A 20,911-nucleotide genomic window follows, 5' to 3' on the forward strand; every position below is an offset into this window, starting at 1 on the left:
TTGTTGCTAAATCTCTCTATAAAAGGTCAAATATCACTTGTTTTGCATCAATCTTGATACAGGGTACTTATTATATGTTGTACTTTGGATTCCTAAAGCTTTTAGTCTACTAACGCATCATCCAAGGTTAGTTTTCACTATAAGTACAAAATATATTTTGGACGGACACTATAATTTACAGTTTTTTACCATGTTCAATCTGAATTTTCTTTAAAATAAAAAACATCTATATTTATTCTGACTTTTCTACATCCAACTCACAGGTTTATCATTACTTTGAGAAAAAACATTATTAATTTAACCCTTTTAGAAGGGAAGATTATGGTCATTTGTTCTGGGAATGTCATTTTCGAGCCTGAAACCTGAAAAACAGGCTCGGGGTTTAACAGGTCATTTCTCATGAATCATTTGCATATTTAAATACGCTAATTCAGAAAACTTGTAATACAAAAAACAATTGCCTTATTGTAAGTAATTAACTGGAGACATTTCTAGCTGATATCTTTAAGTTAAGAAAAATGACCCTATTCACCTGGGGTGTCTCGCCTTAAGTAGTTTCATCTGAATTGTTGTATTGTTTTTAGGGCTGTCAGTCGATTAAAATATTTAATCGCGATTAATTGCATGATTGTCCATAGTTTTAGTGGCTATTTGTCAACAACAACAAAGTTTCAAAAGGCCACTGAGGCACCAGGCACAGTGGACCTTACGCAGATCAGGAGCCGGTAATTAATCCATTGTCCAGACAAGGCATCAACGTTTTTGTTGTATTTATTAGTTTCACCTTGCGGGAACAATACAGCAAAAGGTGTTTAAATGTTTACTGAACTCAGCCCTGACACTGGTAAAAAACCATATACCTTCCCGGTGCCCACTGACTGCTGCTGTGCCCTGATTGCCTTAAATAAACCCAGCTGTGTGCCCAAATTGACCCATCACCTTCAACATAAAAGCATTTTAGCTGGAACACAACTTAACTTAAATAATATGGCTGTAAATCAATTAATTCTACAAAACAAAAAATAACAAATAAATACATTAAATAAATGTGAAAAATACTGAATAGCTTCCACATTCCGGCCCCTAATTGTGAGAATCACAATTACCCTTATGTAAAATATATAAGGGAGCTATTCTCTCTATCCATGAGCCATAGTGTCTTCGGTGTCACCTTCTCTGTAGCCACTGAAAGATAAACAGATGGTAAGAAGACAGGATAGGAAGAGAAAATAGATAGAATTGTCCATGATCTTATTCTGTGGCCTCCACCAGCAGGCAGATCTTCGTCACAGGTCTCTCCAAGACTCTGGTTTTGGTTTGGATGCACACAGAGCGGACCAATCCTTTGGAGTCAGACTTGGTACTCACAACTCGACCCATCTTCCAGGATCCTCTTGGAGCTGTAGCATCGGCAATGATGACAATATCTCCTGGGGAGAAGTTTCTTCTTGGGGCTGCCCATCTCTGTCTTTCTTGCATCACAAGTAAGTATTCAGATGTCCATCTTTTCCAAAACAACTCTGCGATATACTGTACTTGCTTCCATTTCCTTCTGATGTACAGGTCACTCTTTTCAAAGAGTCCAGGGGGAAAGATGGGTTTTCCCTTCAGCAGAAGAACATGGTTTGGGGTGGGGGCCTCGAGGTCATTAGGGTCATCAGACACTTTTGTGAGGGGTCTGTCGTTTAGTATCGCCTCTACTTCACAAAGCAGTGTCTGCAGGCCTTCATCATCCAAAACCTGTTGTCCAAGAACAGAGGTCAGTATACTCCTTACTGATCGAATGAGACGCTCCCAAACGCCACCTTGGTGTGAGCCTGTTGGCGTATTAAAGCTCCACTTAATTCCATCCTGAATTAGGGCATCCTGGATCTTTGCATTATTCAAAGCAGCAAGACTTTGCTTTAACTCCTTGTTTGCTCCAACAAAATGTGTGCCGTTGTCAGATCTTAAACTTGACACAGGGCCTCTTCTGCAAATGAATCTCCTCAAGGCATTAATGCAAGAGTCTGTATCAAGGGAATGAGCCACCTCCAGGTGTACTGCACGGCTGGTCAGACAAGTGAAAATCACTCCATACCTTTTTAGAAGGCTTCTTCCTCTTTTCACTTCTATGGGGCCAAAATAATCAACTCCCACTGTAGTAAAAGGAGCCTTGTCTGGCACAACTCTCTCTTCAGGCAGGTCTGCCATCTTCTGTTCCCCAAGTTTTCCTCTATGCCGTCTACACACCATACATTCTGTAATGGTCTTTCTTGCAGCTGAATTGGCATCAATTATCCAATACCTCTGTCGAAGTCTGTACAACATGTGGTCTTTTTTAAGTTCAAGGAACCAGGCAACAGACGTTTTAAGCTTCTTCCAAGATGAGAAGTAGTTGATTAGATGGTCTGTTGGATTTTCTGAATCCTTAACAATGGCAATCACTGCTGCTTCTTTTTTGACCTCCGGGTCATCAGTGGGAATCACTGAATCCATTTCCAGTGTAGGCCACTCACTCTCAGGCAAATACAGGAATTCTGGGCCTTTAATCCATTTTCCATGTGTGAGAAATTCTTCGGCTCTTAATCCACGTGAGGCTTCGTCAGCAGGATTGGCCTTGGAGCCCACATACTTCCTCTGGTCAACATCTGTAGCTTCTCTGATCACAGTGACTCGGTTGGCAACAAACGTATGAAAACGTCTGGTTTCATAGGAGATGTATTTGATGCTATCGGTCCAAAACACTGACTTCTCCAGTTGCCATTGTAGTTCCCTTTGAAGCATTCCATCCATTCTGACAGCGAGGACTGCCGCTGTGAGCTCCAAACGAGGAATAGTGATGTGCTTCAGAGGTGCAACTCTGGCCGCAGCAAGAAATGAAACATGCACCTTATTGCCACCTTCCAGTCTCAGGTACGACACTGACATCAGAAGCGAACCTCCTCTCTATCCCCAAGAAAACCAAGCTCCGAACCTGGGGGGATAGAGCCTTCTCCATCGCTGCCCCCACCCTCTGGAACTCCCTCCCACAACACATCAGAGACTGCACTGACCCCCCCCACTTTCAAAACACTGACCAAAACACACCTCTTCAGACTGGCTTTTAATCTGTGAATTATGCTGTATTGCTGTTTTAATAACTTTTAAATGTTATTTTATCTTGTTTTAATAACTTTTAAATTCTATTTTATCATGTTTTATCACCACTGTAAAGCGTCTTTGAGCACCTGGAAAAGCGCTTTGAAATGCAATGTATTATTATTATTATTATTATTACCATAACCAGCTTCACTGGCATCAGAACAATTATGAATTTGTGCTTTCACAGATGTTTTAAAGTTCAGGGTTTTGATACAGCGTTCCACCTTGAATACACTCATCCTTTGGAGGTCGCTCAGCCAATCAGACCACTGTTTGGAGAAGAAGCGGGAAATGTGTTCATCCCACTTCTGTTAAGCTCCCTGATCGCTTTTCAGGACTGAACCCACAATACAAACACGGACAGAAAAACAGGAGTTTGCAGCAAAAGGTTTTTATTTCTAATCGTGACAGGGGATACTAACTGTGTTAATATAGTCCAGGAAAGGGGATAAAAAAGCGAGGGAATGGAGATCCTCAGCCGAGGCTCCGGAGTGAGCTGGGGATATCGCCAGGCAGATGAAAGGTGGGTTGAGCCTGTGTCTTTACGCTCCCGAGAGCGAGTAGGTTGGAGTAGGAGTTAGTGTTTGTCCTACCGGACAGGAGTGTGACGAGCAGGGGTTTCAGAGCCGAGGGGAGCGAGCAGGCTGGAGCTGGTAGCATGGAGAGCGGATGAATCCGACGAGGAAGTGGCTGGACGTGGCTAGCGGAGGAGGTGATGATGGGTTCTGAATAGAGAGACAAACAGGTAAGACAAAAACTGATTCCAGAGTTGTGTCAGGCTAAGCTAGAAAGCAATACGTTTACCAGTGTAATCTTGACGACGAACTGGTGAAGACTGGATGAGGAGACCGGGTTAATAAGCAGGTGTGGATGAGTAGATGATCAGGATGAATGAGAAGCAGCTGCGGAGATGAATTGGCGGGAACCAGAAGTAGGTCAGCCACGCCCAGCCCGGGAGACAAACACAGACAGACAGACAACAACAGACAACAGACAACAAACAAAAAGGGAAGCAGAAGGAGGGAGTACTGCAAATCCTTACGGCCCGTACACACAGCAGCTTTTGGCGATTTGTCCACCGCTTCCAGCGCGTCTCCGCCCATTGACTTTGAATGGGGATGACGTCACTTTCCCTCGCTTGTCGCCGAACTGCATTGTGGGGGGGCGAGGCGAAGATTTCCAGGATTTCCAGGATTTTCAGGATTTCAAAGTTGAGCAATGTTCAACTTTTGAGGCTGAGCTGGAAGCGACAGCCAATCAAATCCCGTTTATGCAAATCTGACAGTTCAAGCGCTAGCCAATCAAACCGCGTGCAAGCTGGGAGAGCCAGACTGTTCATTCTATATTCCTAACAAAAATGGAGGAGAAGTTAGTTATTGCGGTAGCAAATCACCCGGTTCTTTATGACCAGTCCCTATTTACTTACCGGGATACAAACCGGAGGAACCAGGCATGGAGGGAGGTGGCAGAGACAGTGGGTGAAACTGGTAGGTTTTCGCTTGTTTGGGGATTTTATATCCAGTTTACTTCGTTGCTAGTTTACTTCGTTGCTAGCAAGCATAGACAGTATCATTAGCCAGCATGGAATGTAGCATACAATAGCACCATAAACATTAATCTCATAAATGTTAAAAATGTTAAAAGAAATAGTGGAGAAGAACCGGGGTTTTTTGCTTTGTATGTCGGGGGCGGGAGATTCATGTGATTGGTTGTTGGTCGCGAAATCCCCAAGCTTTCAGACACGCCCAGCTCCAAGATTTTCAAGATTTTTGAAAAGCTGCTGTGTGGACGTACCGTTACAACTTCAGGTTTTGCCGGCAAAGCTCCTGCAACAGTAACTTGGCTGGCATTGTAAAAGGAGCCAAAAATCCTATAGGGTCATACAGAGAGCTGACCTGGTCTGTGGGCGTGGCTGTAATGAAGTCCTAAAGCTGAACTGGTCGGACTCCACGCACCATTGCAGTCCAAGTGCTCTTTCCATAGGCAGGTGATCTGTGTCCAAATCCAGCTCTTTCATCTCTGTTGCTCTGATGTCACCTGGGATTGACGTCAAGACACAACGGCTGGTTGTCACCCATTTTTGGAGGTTGAATCCTCCCTGACTACAGAGCAGAGTCAAATCCTTTACAAGCTTAATTGCATCTCCCTCCGAGGCTGTAGACTTCAGGCAGTCGTCTACATAAAAGTTGTGATTGACTGTTTTGATCACTTCAGGAGGGAAGTGAGCTGCATTGTCCTCTGCAGTTCGCCTCAAGGCATAATTGGCGCAGCTGGGGGACGAAACAACTCCAAACAAGTGTACCCTCATTCGATATTCTGCTGGTTCCTGGTCAGTGTTGCCCTGAGGCCACCAAAGAAAGCGAAGAAAGTTCACATGTTTATCAGGCACCCACACCTGATGAAACATGGCCTGGATGTCAGCCATGACTGCGCTTTTCTGAAGCGAATGAGGACCCCCATAAGAGTGTTGGTGAGATCGGAGCCCTGCAAGAGCTGACAGTTCAGAGATGTTCCTTTGTATGAGGCTCCACAGTCATATACAACCCTCAGCTTTCCTTTGGTGGGGTGATGTACTCCATGGTGGGGAATGTACTACACTTTTTCCTCATCTTGTTCCAGCTGTTCAATGGGTACAACTTCAGCATAACCTTGAACCAGCATATCATTGATGAATGAGGTGTACTCCTCTTTAAACTTGATGTTCTTTTCAAATGTCCTCTTCAGGCCTTGAAGTCGCTGCTCTGCAACACAGCGGTTATTTGGCAAGACCGGTTCCTCTTCTCTGAAAGGTAAGTCAATGTAATAATAATGTCCATTTTTCAGTTCTGTAGTACTTCTCATTATATTCATGAATTTAATGTCCTCTCTTGACATTTCCAATTGCCCCTCTGATGTTTTTTCATTAAAATCATGGTTGTATTGCTTAATGAGCATCTCTTCCAGATGTTCCACAGATATGCGATTTGTTGTGACAACAGAGCAGCCAGTCTTAACTCTGCCGTTACTTCCACTCCTAAGTGGTCCATTAATGACCCAGCCGACTCTTGTTCTGACTGCGTATGGGCCTTCATCTTGGCTGTTGATCAGCTCCCATGGTTCCATCACTTTTGCTGCATCAGTTCCGATGAGCAAATCCACATCTGCATTCAAGTCGTGCAGCTTTATGTTACTCAAGTAAGGCCATTTTTCCACATCATCCTGTCGTGGAATGTTCACACGTGACACTGGCATAACTCTTTGGGTTAAGACATTGGGCAATTCAATAAAATCATCCGTATCCATGCCAGACATTTCCAAGTGAGACAATACATTGGTACTCACAATTTTCTTTTGCCCCATTGTTTGCAATAGAATACTGGCTGGCTTGCCACTTAGCCCCAATCTCTTTGCAAGGCTATAAGTGCAAAAGGTACCGGAACTCCCCGGATCCAAAAATGCATAGGTCTGTACAACTCTGTCACTCATTTGGCTTTTCACTTGAACGGCAACAATCGAAAACACAGCATTGCACTCATCTCCGGCCCCTATATGGCCACATGTTTGAGACTGACCAGATGTTACACTCAGAGTGCTCACAGGTTCTTGTGCTTCATTAAAAGGTGTACTTATACCCTTCTGCTCAATGTGAAGGACTGAAGGATGCTTTTGCTGACACACACTGCAATCCAATCGACTCCTGCAGTCTTTGCTTATGTGTCCCCGTTTCAAGCAACCAAAACAAATTCCATGCTCCTTTATGAAATGTATCTTGTCCTTTTGTGTCTTTAACTTAAACTGTGAGCATTTTTCAAGTGAGTGGCTGGTTTGTTGGCAGAATAAACAGCATTTGTTGTAACTTTGGGCAGAAAAGGACTTGATCTTATTATCCATGTAGCCTTTGTTTCTTTCTTTCATTGCAGTGACACCGGTGGCAAAGGTGCCCTGTTTCCTATGCCTTGGTTCACTGACAGTGGGGTGTTTGTTGCAGCTGGTAAATTTTGAGTCCTGAATATTTCCAAACAGTGGGTCAGAGGCAATTCTAAATTTGTTTTTCAACAAAGCTCACAAGGTCAATGAATAGTGCTCTGCAACCAAGTCTCTCTTGCAAATCACATGCATGGCTCCTCCACTTCTCCCTCACCTTATAAGGAAGCTTCATCATGATGTTTCTGAGGTTTGATGGCATGTTCAACTCATTCATGTGCATGATTCGCTGTGTTAAATTTGAGCATTCCCGTAAGAACAGAGAAAAGGATTTCAGTGATTTGACATCTTCTGCTTTAACCAGAAGCCAGCTATCAATTTTGTCCATATAAGCAGAAGCAATTTTGTATTCATTTCCAAAATGTTCAGCAAGCAGGGATTTGGCTCTTTGGTATCCTTGAACAGAGGGTAGGTGCTGACAACTTTTCACCAGGTCTCTTGGTTGCCCCCTGGTGAACTGCTCCAAGAAATGTAAACAATCACTTGCATTATCAGTTTTAACCTCAACACAATTTTCAAAGGATCTGATGAAAGAATGATACTGAAGAGGATCACCATCAAATGTGGGTATATTTCTCACTGGTAGGGAGAATGCTACATTTTGCTGTACTAACATTGTAGTGATGTCAGTTTGGCGTTGCATGATATTCACAATGTCATTTTGGGTGTCATTATTGCATGTCATATTCAAGGAGGATGCTCGTCCTGTCTGTTGAGCATCATGAACCAGCTGTGTTGGTGCTTGAGTGTATAGTGGTCTGATGTCCGTCTGTAACACTGCCATTTGTTTTGGCCTGACAGTTTGTGATGTGTCTTTAAACCTGATGGTCTGTGAGGTTTCCTTTGGTCTTACAGTGACAGCCTGGGCATTAGGGTGAAATTCATTTTGCATGTTATTTTTGTCATGTCTCTGTGGGACAAATTAATTAGCCTGAGGATTGAGTTGCCTTGTACTCTGAGCCTTGTTCCTTTCCAGATAAGAGTTCATTCCATCCCTTTTGGAGCTGCATTTTGAGCTAGTTCCCAGAACATTGATTTTGGCATTAGTTGCAGCTAGCTCGGTCTCCAGAGCAAACTGTTCCTTTTCTTTTCTTAGTTCCTCCTTTTCTTTTCTCAGTTCCTCCTCCTTTGCTTCCAACTGATGTTTCCTTTTTAAAGCCTTCATGCGCTCCACAATTGCTGCTTTATCAGCCTCTGCTTTTAGCCTGGCAGATGCGGTGGATGATGTTTTAGATACATTAGAGTGTGTTTTGTGTTGCCTTTCCTTTGGACCTGAAATGTTAGAGGCACTGTCCTCCGGATTGATATCATCAATAACAGCACTTTGTTTAGTTTTAGTCTCAACATCAGTTTCAACATCAACATTGCTAACAACATTGTCATTATTTTCAACTTCATTGTCAACATTTTCATTTGATTCCACATGAGGGTGCCCAGCAGCAGACAACCAATCCTTTACAGACTCAGTGAAATTACAAAATGTCATCATTGTTGCATTGAAATATGTATTTTGCCTTTTGACCTCCTCCTCGGGCAAATCCATACCTATGAAAGACTCATGCATGTCCTTAGCGTCCTCATAACACTTGATGAAGTTGCACAAATGAGCTAGCACAGACTTCACATTGTCAGTAGATTTCATCCAGACACGTATTGGTTCAATGTATTATTGATGCTTGATTTTTGCCGATCTCTTTTCTTGGCACGTTTCTATGTAAAACGCCAAGCCTTTTGGGGTAAACTTGAGGCTCCGTTTTACAGAGGGCTCGGGCGGAGCAACATTCTCCACACTTGAAACATCTGAATCAACCACAGGCATTGTCTCGTTTGTCTCAACCAGCTGCTCCATATTGTCTGATTGAGTTCACACAGGCAATTATATTGACACTTCACGTCGGAGATTTATGAATAAATGTCTTTTCAAGTCCAACAACTCCCAATATTCATCAACATGTAGCGAAACAGTAATTCAGTCACTCCAAATAAGTTTGCTTTTTTCCAATAAAGCTGACAGATTATCCTTCACATACCAATGTTATGTTGTTGTGGAGTAGGTTTGTGCTGCGTCCATTTAAGCCGTGGGTGGTCCTCTGTTCTCCGATCGTGTCTTTAACAGGCAATTCAAAGTTTCACAAAGTCAATGAGCATTGTCTCAGATCTCCAGATCAAACGCTGATGCGCCGGCGTCCATGTTCCTTTGTCCTTTGATCAGCATGATCATCTCAGTTTGAGCATGGTGGTGATTCCAGTCCAAACGTCCATGCAGTGCAAAAAATCCCAAAAATGTCCGCTTCAATAAGGAAGGTTTTTTACTTTATGTAGTGGCTATTTGGCAACAACAACAACAACAACAACATTTCAAAAGGCCACTGAGGCACCAGGCACAGTGGACCTTACGCAGATCAGGAGCAGGTAATTAATCCATTGTCCAGACAAGGCATCAACGTTTTTGTTGTATTTATTAGTTTCACCTTGCGGGAACAATACAGCAAAAGGTGTTTAAATGTTTACTGAACTCAGCCCTGACACTGGTAAAAAACCATATACCTTCCCGGTGCCCACTGACTGCTGCTGTGCCCTGATTGCCTTAAATAAACCCAGCTGTGTGCCCAAATTGACCCATCACCTTCAAAATAAAAGCATTTTAGCTGGAACACAACTTAACTTAACTTAAATAATATGGCTGTAAATCAATTAATTCTACAAAACAAAAAATAACAAATAAATACATTAAATAAATGGGAAAAATACTGAATAGCTTCCACAATAGTTAATCGCGATTAATCGCAAATTAATCGCACATTTTTTATCTGTTCTAAATGTTCCTTAGAGGGATATCTTTCAAGTTTTTAATACTCTTATCAACATATGAGTGGACAATATGCTTTATGCAAATGTTTGTTTATTATCATTTGATCAATGACATATAATCTCATGAATATTAAACTTAACAACCTCTGAACATTACAAATATTCGCCTCAATTCAACCTGGAACCGCTCTCATACAATACAATAATAAAAGACTGTGTGTGTGTGTGTGTGTGCGCGCGCACTGTGATGGCTCGTTGGAGCTATGTGCAACTGAAGGCATACGCTCGAACGGGAGCTGCCTGGACGCTGCAATCATGTTGTCCCACTGTCTGGCTACCTGCATAAAGTCAAGTGCTCGGCGCAGTTGTCGGCGAAATGTCGCTCCTCTGTTTTAACTGAAACAGCTCCTTATATGTCAAAAATGGCCAAAATGGAAGTAAATCCATACCTTATTTACTGGTACTAGTAGAGAGCAACTTGTGAAGGTTAACAAAACCCTGTCATTTGCCATCACAACCAATGTAGGTGCCCCCCAGGGCTGCGTGAGTTCAGCTGTGCTCTTTACTCTCTACACTGATGATTGTCGTACCAACACACCAAATGAAGTCATCATTAAGTACTCTGATGATACTGCAATAATATCTCTGCTCAGTAACACAGACGACCCTGAGCTGCACCAACAGGCTGTAAATCAGATGGTCGAGTGGACTGATAACAATGCTCTTGAGATCAACACCAAGAAAACTGAGGAAATCATTTTTGGCTCACCATCTGACTCCCATAAAGTCCCTATTGTCATCCATACAGATCAAATCAAGCAGGGAGTTTCATACAAATACTTGGGTGTAATGATTGACCATCTGCTGTCATGGAAGGATCACATTGAATATCTGTGCAAAAGGACAAAACAAAGAATTTATTTTCTCCGCCGTCTTAGGTCTTTTGGGGCGAGCAGAGAAATTCTTCTGTTGTTCTTTACATCTGTGATCATGTCCATTCTACAGTACTGCAATACTACCTGGTACAAATGTTTGTCGGCAGCTTTAAAATCAAAACTGCTCCACCTGTTAAAAATCTGCTCAAAGATTGTTGGTCAACCCTGTCAGAGACTCTATGACTCAGCCTATCATAACAACCTTAGTGAGACTGTCCAACACATCATCTCTGACCCAAACCATGTTCTGAACAGTGAATATGAACTGCTACCATCTAATCGGAGATACAGGGTCCCACGATTCAATAAAGTCAGACTGAAGCACTCCTTTGTGCATCAGTCAATCCTCACAGTAAATACAGAGCTAAATCCCAGATCAAATGCACGCTGAAGGCTCTTTGAGCATGTTTTCTCTCACTGATTGTGCTGTTATGTTAAATGTTTGTTGTTTGTGTTTCATGTATTGTGTCTGGATACTTGTCTGTTGATATTGGACATGGAGCTGCTGTGACGCAAGTCAAATTTCAGACTTGATCTGACAAATAAAGTAATATCGTATCGTATATATCCGTTAACGCAGCTAACTAGCACCAGATGCTAACAACAACAATACACGTAAGGTGTGCCTGTTCTCTCGCTCGCTCGCGCCACACATACACACACCCTCCCGGTCCTCCCGATGGCCAGTCGGTGCCTACCGGTGAGCGTGGAAGTGTGGTCTGCCGCAAGCGGACGGCACTGCAGGAGCGGGGCTGTCAGCATCAGCTTGTAGATGGTATTTTAAACTCGATGCGCTCTGAAACGGGGCGGCCGAGGACAAAAAATACACATGCGTTAATCGCGTTAAAATAATTAGTGGCGTTTATTTTTTTTCCCGTTGACGCGTTATTAACGTTCTCTACAATGAAATTGAATGTCAAATGACATCCCTGCTCTCACACAGGTGTTGCTCGTTCAGCTAATTTGGCAGGGAGTCTACAAATTGTGCCTCTTCCTGTGTGATCTACACTGAACAAAAATATAAACACAACACTTTTGTTTTTGCTCCCATTTTTCATGAGATGAACTCAAAGATCTAAAACATTTTCTATATCCACAAAATAACCATTTCTCTCAAATATTGTTCACAAAACTGAAAAAATCTGTGATAGTGAGCACTTCTCCTTGAGATAATCCATCCCACCTCACAGGTGTGCAGGGGCGGCACCAGGGGGGAGCTAGGGGGTGCTGAAGCACCCCCCAGGATTGCCAAAGCACCCCCTAAGCAACCCCAAGAAATATGTTTTTTTTCTTTTTTTTTCGAAAATTATTATTATTATTTGTATTAAATTAGAAATATTATTGATTACATCAATGCTATTATGTGAAACAAACACATTTTTGACCAAAAACATAAAGCCAACACAGGTGATATGATTAGGCGAATGGCCAGCACCCATTCGATTTTTGACCTACCCATAGGCTAAATTACTTTGTGACACTTGAGTGACTTCCTGTTAGCTAGAGCGCCAAAGGATTTGCTAACAGCAAAGTGAAAAATTGATCGTTTTTTAGTCCTTAAACGTCCACGTGTGGACACTCAATCAAAACCAACTGAAAGCGAGAGGGATTCTGCACATAATAGGCCTTGTGTCGTGAGTACTAGTAGCTTACTTCTGGGTCTCTGTGTTTCATTCAAGCCCTGCTCTGTGTGTGTGTGTGTGTGTGTGTGTGTGTGTGTGTGTGTGTGTGTGTGTGTGTGTGTGGTGTGTGTGTGTGTGTGTGTGGTGTGTGTGTGTGTGTGTGTGTGTGTGTGTGGTGTGTGTGTGTGTGTGTGTGTGTGTGTGTGTGTGTGTGTGTGTGTGTGTGTGTGTGTGTGTGTGTGTGTGTGTGTGTGTGTGTGTGTGTGTGTGGTGTGTGTGTGTGTGTGTGTGTGTGTGTGTGTGTGTGTGTGTGTGTGTGTGTGTGTGTGTGTGTGTGTGTGTGTGTGTGTGTGTGGGGCACGAGCCATTTTGTGTGCGTGCGCGAGCGAGAGAGCTCGCCTCGCGCACCAGTGAGTATCTACCGGAGATCGTTGTGGTTAGCATCTGGTGCTAGCTAGCCAAGCTAACGGATATAAGGAGCTTTTTCAACAACAAGGTGGAGGGAGGACTCTCTCCTGTCAGACGGAGAGTCTCAGGTAACCTCAGCTCAGGTGAAGTAAAGGACTCTCTCAGTGTTTAGATAGTTAACTTTAGTCTAGTTATCTCAGTGGGTCTCAAACGGTTTGTTTTAAAAGGGGAGTGATTTGTAGAATATCTATAAAGAAATAGAAAATCTGTTGACAGTTCTGTTTCGTATGGGTGTTGAGAGATGTATCCATAGATCTCTTAATGTCGCTCTCAAAGTGCACCAGATTGATGCTTTTAACTTCAATATTTAAAAAAAAAATCTTCCCGGGGGAGCTAGCCCCCGGACCCCCCTAGAGGAGGTGAGGACCCTCCTAGAGGAGGTGAGGTCCGCTCCCCACTTGTAAAAATAGCACTTTACCCCATGCCGTGAGCTGATTATCGAGCCTTCATTGTAACAGTCGCGAGTGCACTGTGTGTGTGTGCGTGGGGAGTGTTGCAGTAGAAAATTCAACTGTAGCGCTGGTGCATTAATGGGAAACCCTAAATGTTTGAGCACCCTCTATGAAACGTCAAGCTACCCCACAGCACCCCCTAGAGAAAATCTCTGGCGCCGCCACTGCAGGTGTGGCATATCAAGATGCTGATTAGACGGCATGATTATTGCACAGGTGTGCCTTAGGCTGGCCACAATAAAAGGCCACTCTGAAACGTGCATTTTTGCTTTATTCACAACATTACCCTAACCCTCACACCAGATACTGACTGGTTTTTGGACCCCCCCAGACCCCCCCCCAATAAAGCAAAAATGCACGTTTCAGAGGGGCCTTTTATTGTGGCCCGCCTCGACGTAAGCGTGACGTATGTGGTGCTTTTGCTCTGGCTGGACCATTTTTTGATGCTTGAAACGAACCGGATTCAGGAGCTAAGAGACTGCTCCGCTGCGGTGTGAAGAGGAAAACCTGAAATTAAGAAGCAGTTTATTACGGCGCGCTATGCATGGGGCCGCCTTGAGGGGGTTTCCCGACATGTCGTTGCAGTAAATTAAAGGGTTTTTCATGTTGTCGTTGCTGTGGACCTTCTTAATCTACCTTCTTTGGGGGCCCCCTTCTGGTCCAAGCACTTGCATGCCTTGCCTGTCGGCAATTGGCGCCCCCTGTATCCCTGTACACATTCAATACATACATACAGTATGATGGCTTGAACTAGTGGGAGAAATGGCACTGTTTGTCTGTAGCCAATGCCTTGAACCTCAGCAAAAAAGGCGTTAGAAGCATTAGTGTCAAGGTAAACTTGCGGTTAACTTGCGGTTTGCAATGCGTGTCACACTTGCGCACACAAGTAAATATATATGCACGCGTTCATTCTCACAGCTCACAACGCGTCAGACACAAGAAAATATACATTAATTTACATCAGAATCAGAAAGTTTTTATTTTGTATAATTTTAATTTTTTATAATGGGACACAGGGTTCGGTCCGGAGTATGAGAAGCCCTGAAGATCATTCAGTCATGAGGACTCAACTCTACCTAGGTGTGATAGTTGTGATAGTCGTGACTCTTTTTGCAACGACTGTTGCCAATGCAGGTATTCTTAGCACATGTATGTAAACATCTGCTTTTGTTGGAGAATGTAGGGAAATATATAATAATGATTTGTTTGCAGAAATCAAAGTACAGTGTGAAAAAGACTCCATAAGCATCACGGACGATCCCCTCGAGGCTGCGGCAACATGCAGCTCGTCACTTCCTCGGAAACTGCATGCCATCTAGGTTTAATGTTCTGCCCAGTGGAGAGGGGAAAGCTGAGTTTAACTACAAACTAGCTGACTGCAATTTTAAAAGACTGGTAATGTAACTGCCATGTTTCACCAAAATACCTCTCAGCCTTTTCAATGTCATAATGAGCTTTTTTTTTTCTTCAGATGAAAGGGAAATATCTCCTCTAAAATGAGCTGACTTTCAGGCCCAGACGAAGGCCGAGTCCTGCAGCTTATGTGTATCCCATCGAGTGTGTTTATCCAAGGTAGGAGTTTCTTTCTTATTTAAATTCAAGTTTAAAGCTGATATATGGGATAAATGTTGTTAATATTGTAGCGACCCTGTATAGGATGCTGAGGGTGTCACTCAGGCATCCCCCGTCTCTCTGCCAATCATAGAGCTGCACGGTGATGCTGGTTGAGGTGCGGGCCTGTGGTTGGGGGAGCAGACGGGGGAGGGCAGGAAGTTGTGACGTAGACACTGTTATATATATACGGGACGCGTCTATCGTTATTCCAACCCAGTTTAGATTTTGCTTCCGCATTACGCAAGAACGTAGCTCTACGCGATAGCGTCATAGCCTTCTTCTTCGGCTGTTATAGCAACCTGGCGTTACATCTCTATGGGCGGCAAATATGAATCTGACAAGCGAAATACCGTCCTTTTAAACGCCCATAATTATAATTATAATTATAATAATAAAATAGTGCTTCTTTGTCAATATGACTGACGACCACACTTATGCAGTGCTGAGGTAATGTTAATTCATCATTTCATATTAATTCCTGATGGATATAAGAGGGATACATTAGCAAACATCTGTATATATAGCCTATATAATGTTTCGTTTTTTTGTTTGTCATGTAACATATTAACATTTTGACCTTCTGTTTAGGATGTAAAGGTATCTATTTAATATTTTATTTAATGTCTATTTTGTTATATAATACAACATATAACATTTGACATTAATAACATATAAACGTTTGTAAAATATAAAAATGAAATGTTGGGACATTTATAAAAATGTATTCCTTTACATAAAAGTGCTTTCCAGAGGTGTAAGAACTGATAAGATCTTGTACTGTACTTGAGTAAAGGTACAAGTACCAGAGTGTAGAAATACTCAATACTTTTATTATATTGTGTTGTTTATATATATATATATATATATATATATATATTAGGGCCGGGACTCGATTAAAAAAATTAATCTAATTAATTAGAGGCTTTGTAATTAATTAATCGAAATTAATCGCATTTTTAATCACATATACATATTTGACCTAAGAACAGTGAGAAGCAATTTTTTTCACATGGATTTTAGTTTACCATTAGGCGCATTCACACCGCAGTACTTTTCCCACAAAGGTTCATGAGAACTTAGTTCATGAGAACTCTTTGAACCTGGGGGTGGATTAGGCAAATGAAGCCGCTGACGTCACTTCTTCTTCTTCTTCTGCTTTGGGTTTACTGGCAGGCCGCAAACCACTTCACGGCGTATACTGCCGCCCAAAGTCCCCGGAGTTGGGGACTGGCTTCAGTAGAAGCTGCTGGGAGTCCCAGCAGCCTTCCGAGTAAATCGCCAGAACGCCGACACCTCCTCATCTCCACCGCTCCCATGTTTTATTTTGTGTTGCCATAAGTTAGTCTCTCTGCGTTTCTGCGCTGGGCTAATGCTAATAATGCTAATGCGAGGATAATAAAATGGCGGCTTCACAAAACTTTTTGGGAGTTTTACGGGGCGTGGTTTGCAATCCGCCCAGCCAATCAGAAATATAGCTCTTTTCTCACAAGAGAGCCGTACGAAAGTCCCTGCTCTCTAGCAGCTCTCTGCTCTCTAGCAGGGACTTTCGTGGGGGTAAAAAGGTTCTCATGAACTAATTTTAGTACCGGCTCTTTTTGGTGTGAACACGATAAAAGAGGCTAACGTCCACGCTAGCTTCCACGCTAGCTGCTATATGTTTTCCATTGAGGTGATACTTGAGGCTTGATGTGCTGCGGTGATATGCGAATTCCTTTTTGCATAATTTGCACACAACCGTGCTCTTATCGACGCTTCCATCCGTCCGTTTTTTAAAACAACATTTCCCACTGTTGTTCACTGTGGTTTGTTGTTGTCTGAAGTCATGAACGTTAGTTGGTGCTCCAGTATAATCGGTACGCCTGAAACTCATCGAGTGAGAAACGTTCCGCGGTGCAAAAATAAGTGCGATTAAAATGCGTTAATTTTTATGTAATTAATTAATCTTAATTAACGCTTTAAAGTCCCGGCCCTAATATATATATATATATATATATATATATATATATATATATATATATATATATGTATGTGTGTGTACAAATGAATTAATATAAAGTGTATGTGAGTGTGTGTATAAATGAATGAATACATCTGTGTGTATACATGTGTGAGTACATATAAGTGTGTGTTTATATGTTTATAAATGAATAAATGTGTGTATATATATATAAAACAGTATCATTAAATAATGCTGTGTGTGTATAAATGAATGAATACATCTGTGTATATTTATGAATAAATACATGTGTGAGTACATATAAGCGTGTGTGTGTATATGAATACATGTATATATAAAATAGTATCATTAAATATATATATATATAAAATAGTATCATTAAATAATGCTGTCAAATAAATGAAGTGCACAGTAATAGTCAAGGTTATATTCAATATTCTGCTGATAAGATAAGATATTTAAAACGTCTTTTGTTTGTCCTGAAAACGACATTTGAGAATACACACAGGCTATTTATAGATGATAAAACACCAGTAATACAATCTCAGGAATCTTCGATATGGCTTTGATTACAGGATCGTTTACTTTCAGTCAACAAACAAACAGGATCGTTTACTTTCAGTCAACAAATCCTTTGGAAAGACAAAAAACAACTATTCATCCTGCTTTACCGCGACCGCTATAACAGCCGAAGAATAACAGCCGAAGAAGAAGGCTCTGACGCTATCGCGTAGAGCTACATTCTTGCGTAATGCGGAAGCAACATCTAAACTGGGTTGGAATAACGATAGACGCATACGGGACGCTGTAATAAGTAAAGCGAACGCACCCACAAGGACACCTGGCCTCCTATTGGTTGAGGGATTTTGACAGGATTGTTGCACAAAAGTTTCGAGCGCGCACATAATAAATCTGAGAGCAGAAAAAATCTGTAAGCAGCAATATATCTGAGTGCAAGCGTACAGTTTGAGCACAAGCAGAGCAAATCTAAGTGCAAGCAGGCACTATTTGAGTGCGAGGACAGGGTTTGAGGGAAATAAATACATAAAGTATGCTCTCAAATTTAAATACCACGCTCTTGAATAAAGATAGGGAATAACCTCCATAACATTGGTGCCAGAAGTGACTTTTCGAACGGAGGACGTCTATCCTGACGGGAGTTCGTAACTGCGTCACGGAGCATAGCCGGTAAGCTAGCGGAGATGGAAAAGTTCAGTAAGATGAGAGTGAAGCAGGAAAGTAGTGATGGAGAGGAAGATGGAGTATGCGTGTGGTCGAAGGACATGAGCGGGGAGTTCATGAGTGCACGGGAGGCGAGAGAGCGCCTGAGAGAGTCGGCGGTGAAGATGGCTAGAGCAGTGGTTCCCAAACGTTTTGTGCCCAAGGCACACCAAAGGACAAGTAAAAATCTCAAGGCACACCTATTGTACAAAATAGCCCTTATAACACGTGTTATCACTCATATCATGTAAAATATCTGTAAATGTGCATAATTATTTACTAATGCCAAATAAAATGTGACAAAGACAACTATATTACTGGTGAAATATTTATGAACGAAATATTTCAGAAATTAATTTGAAACTTTATCAAATTAGACTTCATCAAAGCAGCAACACACTCATTTAAACCAGACAGGTCACAACATTAAAAATGAGGCAAAGGAAACTCAGCAGAAATTCAGCACAGAGAACTGTCAATGCAAGGAAGCTGCATTGTCCATGGTCCTGAACTACAAATTATAAATGTAACATTTCAGCAATCAGCATTGAAACATGTGCTATTGTAAATATTTTTGCCGACTTACAAATTAGTGAGATACATGTGCCTGTCGGGGTGCGCAGCATTTTTTAATCCTTGGTGGCACTGAGGAGAGGGCCACTCGCAAGTCCTGTTCAACAGAGAGCCGTGACCTCCTGTTGTTCTTCATGTAAATCAGAGTAGAGAACGCCAACTCCAGAGATGGGGTCGTTACTAAAAAAATGTAATATATTACATATTACTTTTTAAAAAAAAGTAATATATTACACTACTTCGTTACTATCTATATAAAGTAACTCGTTACTTTACTCGCCGAGCGCGTACGAACTGCGCATGCGTGAGTGGCAATAACTTTCCTTGCCAGCAGGCGGCGGTAGTGTGTATTTGTCATTCAAAACAGGCAACAACCGGAAGACAGAGAAGAAGAACAGACTACGTGATATAAACAAAAAAGCATGTGTTCTTTGCAGGTGCTTGTTTAGGTTTGACGTGGTGTTTCCAGCAGCGGATAACAGCTTCTGGCCTGGACACAGTTTGCACCTCACCGTCACATTCCTGTCTATTCTTCGGACGAACTCAAAATAATGGGCATACCTCCACCCCTCGAAAGTTATCGCTGACTCAGCCATGTTTATGCAGCACTGCACGTGGAGATGTGGACGCGCAAGTCGCGCAGATTACGTACATATAAACCTACAAAGTACTGATATAGTAAATTAAAAAATAATTATTTTTGTGTAGTTGTATATTGCAATAATAACGTATGGTTGTCACAAAATCCCATGGCACACCCGGACTTGCCTCACGGCACACCAGTGTGCCGCGGCACACCGTTTGGGAACCACTGGGCTAGAGACGTCTTCAGCGGCATTTCGCGGCATTTCCAAGCTGGATGTAAACAACAATGGCGGCGCCCATCAACCAGTAGCAGCCGCCGCGTCCGTGAAAACACCCAAATACTCGGGTAAGGCAGACTGGGAGGCTTTCCATGCCCAATTTGAACTACTTGCACATGCTGGGGGGTGGTCAATAGAGACTAAAGCGCTACAGCTAGCTTTATGCCTCACAGACGAGGCTCTTTCATGTCTGCTACTACTTAGCCCTGAGGACCGACTCAGCTATGAAGCATTAGCGGGGGCTTTGAGGTGGAAGAGGCTCAGTCTGCAGTATTGGAGGTGTGGAGGAAGAACTGTGGCGGCCTGAATCCCGAGCAGCAAGAGCAATTGGGGCAGCTTCTGCTAGAGTTCCAGCGCAGTTTCGCCATGAAGGAGGAGGAGGGGGGCCGAACGCATCTGGTAGAACACGAGATTGATACAGAGGACTCGCGTCCCATCAGGTGTCGCCCGCGCTGACTTCCCCTTGCTCGTCAGCAGGCTTGCGACGAGGCAGTGCAGAGCATGCTGCAGGCAGACATCATCGAGCCCTCCAACAGCCCTGTAGTCTGAGTAGTCCGTGCCTTGAGTGAATCCCCGGTTCTCGCCCCAGCCAACCCCAGGTTGCCGTTCACCCTGGACACAGACGCTAGCGGCGTTGGTGTAGACGGAGTGCTCTCCCAGACTACACCAGAGGGGGAGCGGGTGGAGGCATACTTCAGCCGGGCGTTCAACAAAGCAGAGCGACGATACTGCGTCACCCGCAGCGAACTTTTGGCAGTGGTGCTGGGCATCAGACACTTTAAGTACTACCTGTGTGGGCAGGCGTTCACGGTGAGGACTGATCACTCTGCATTACAGTGACTCATGACGTTCAAAGAGCCAGAAGGGCAGGTCGCCAGGTGGCTAGAAGAGCTCCAAGCGTTCGACTTCAGGGTGGAGCACCGGGCTGTGGTGCGCCACACAAATGCAGACGCTCTCTCCCGCCGCCCGTGTGCCGCCGGCGGATGCCACTACTGCGAGAAGAGAGAGACTCGTGAAAAGGAGCTGCTGGCATGTTCTGCCGGTTCGGAGTGCCGGAGACCCTGCACAGTGATCAGGGGAGACATTTCGAGTCCCGGGTGTTCGCCTCCATGTGCTCACAACTGGGCATGCACAAAACACGCACCTCCCCCTTGCGACCTCAGAGCGACGGACTAGTCGAGAGATTCCATCGCACCATGGGACAGCAGCTGCCCATCCTCACGTCTCAGCATCAGTGCGACTGGGACGAGCATCTGCCCCTTGTGCTCATGGCATGTCGTTCTGCAGTCCAAGAGTCCTCAGCCTGTTC

The sequence above is a fragment of the Gymnodraco acuticeps genome, unplaced genomic scaffold (genome assembly GCF_902827175.1).
Source record: "Gymnodraco acuticeps unplaced genomic scaffold, fGymAcu1.1, whole genome shotgun sequence".
In the NCBI taxonomy this organism is placed as follows: domain Eukaryota; kingdom Metazoa; phylum Chordata; class Actinopteri; order Perciformes; family Bathydraconidae; genus Gymnodraco; species Gymnodraco acuticeps.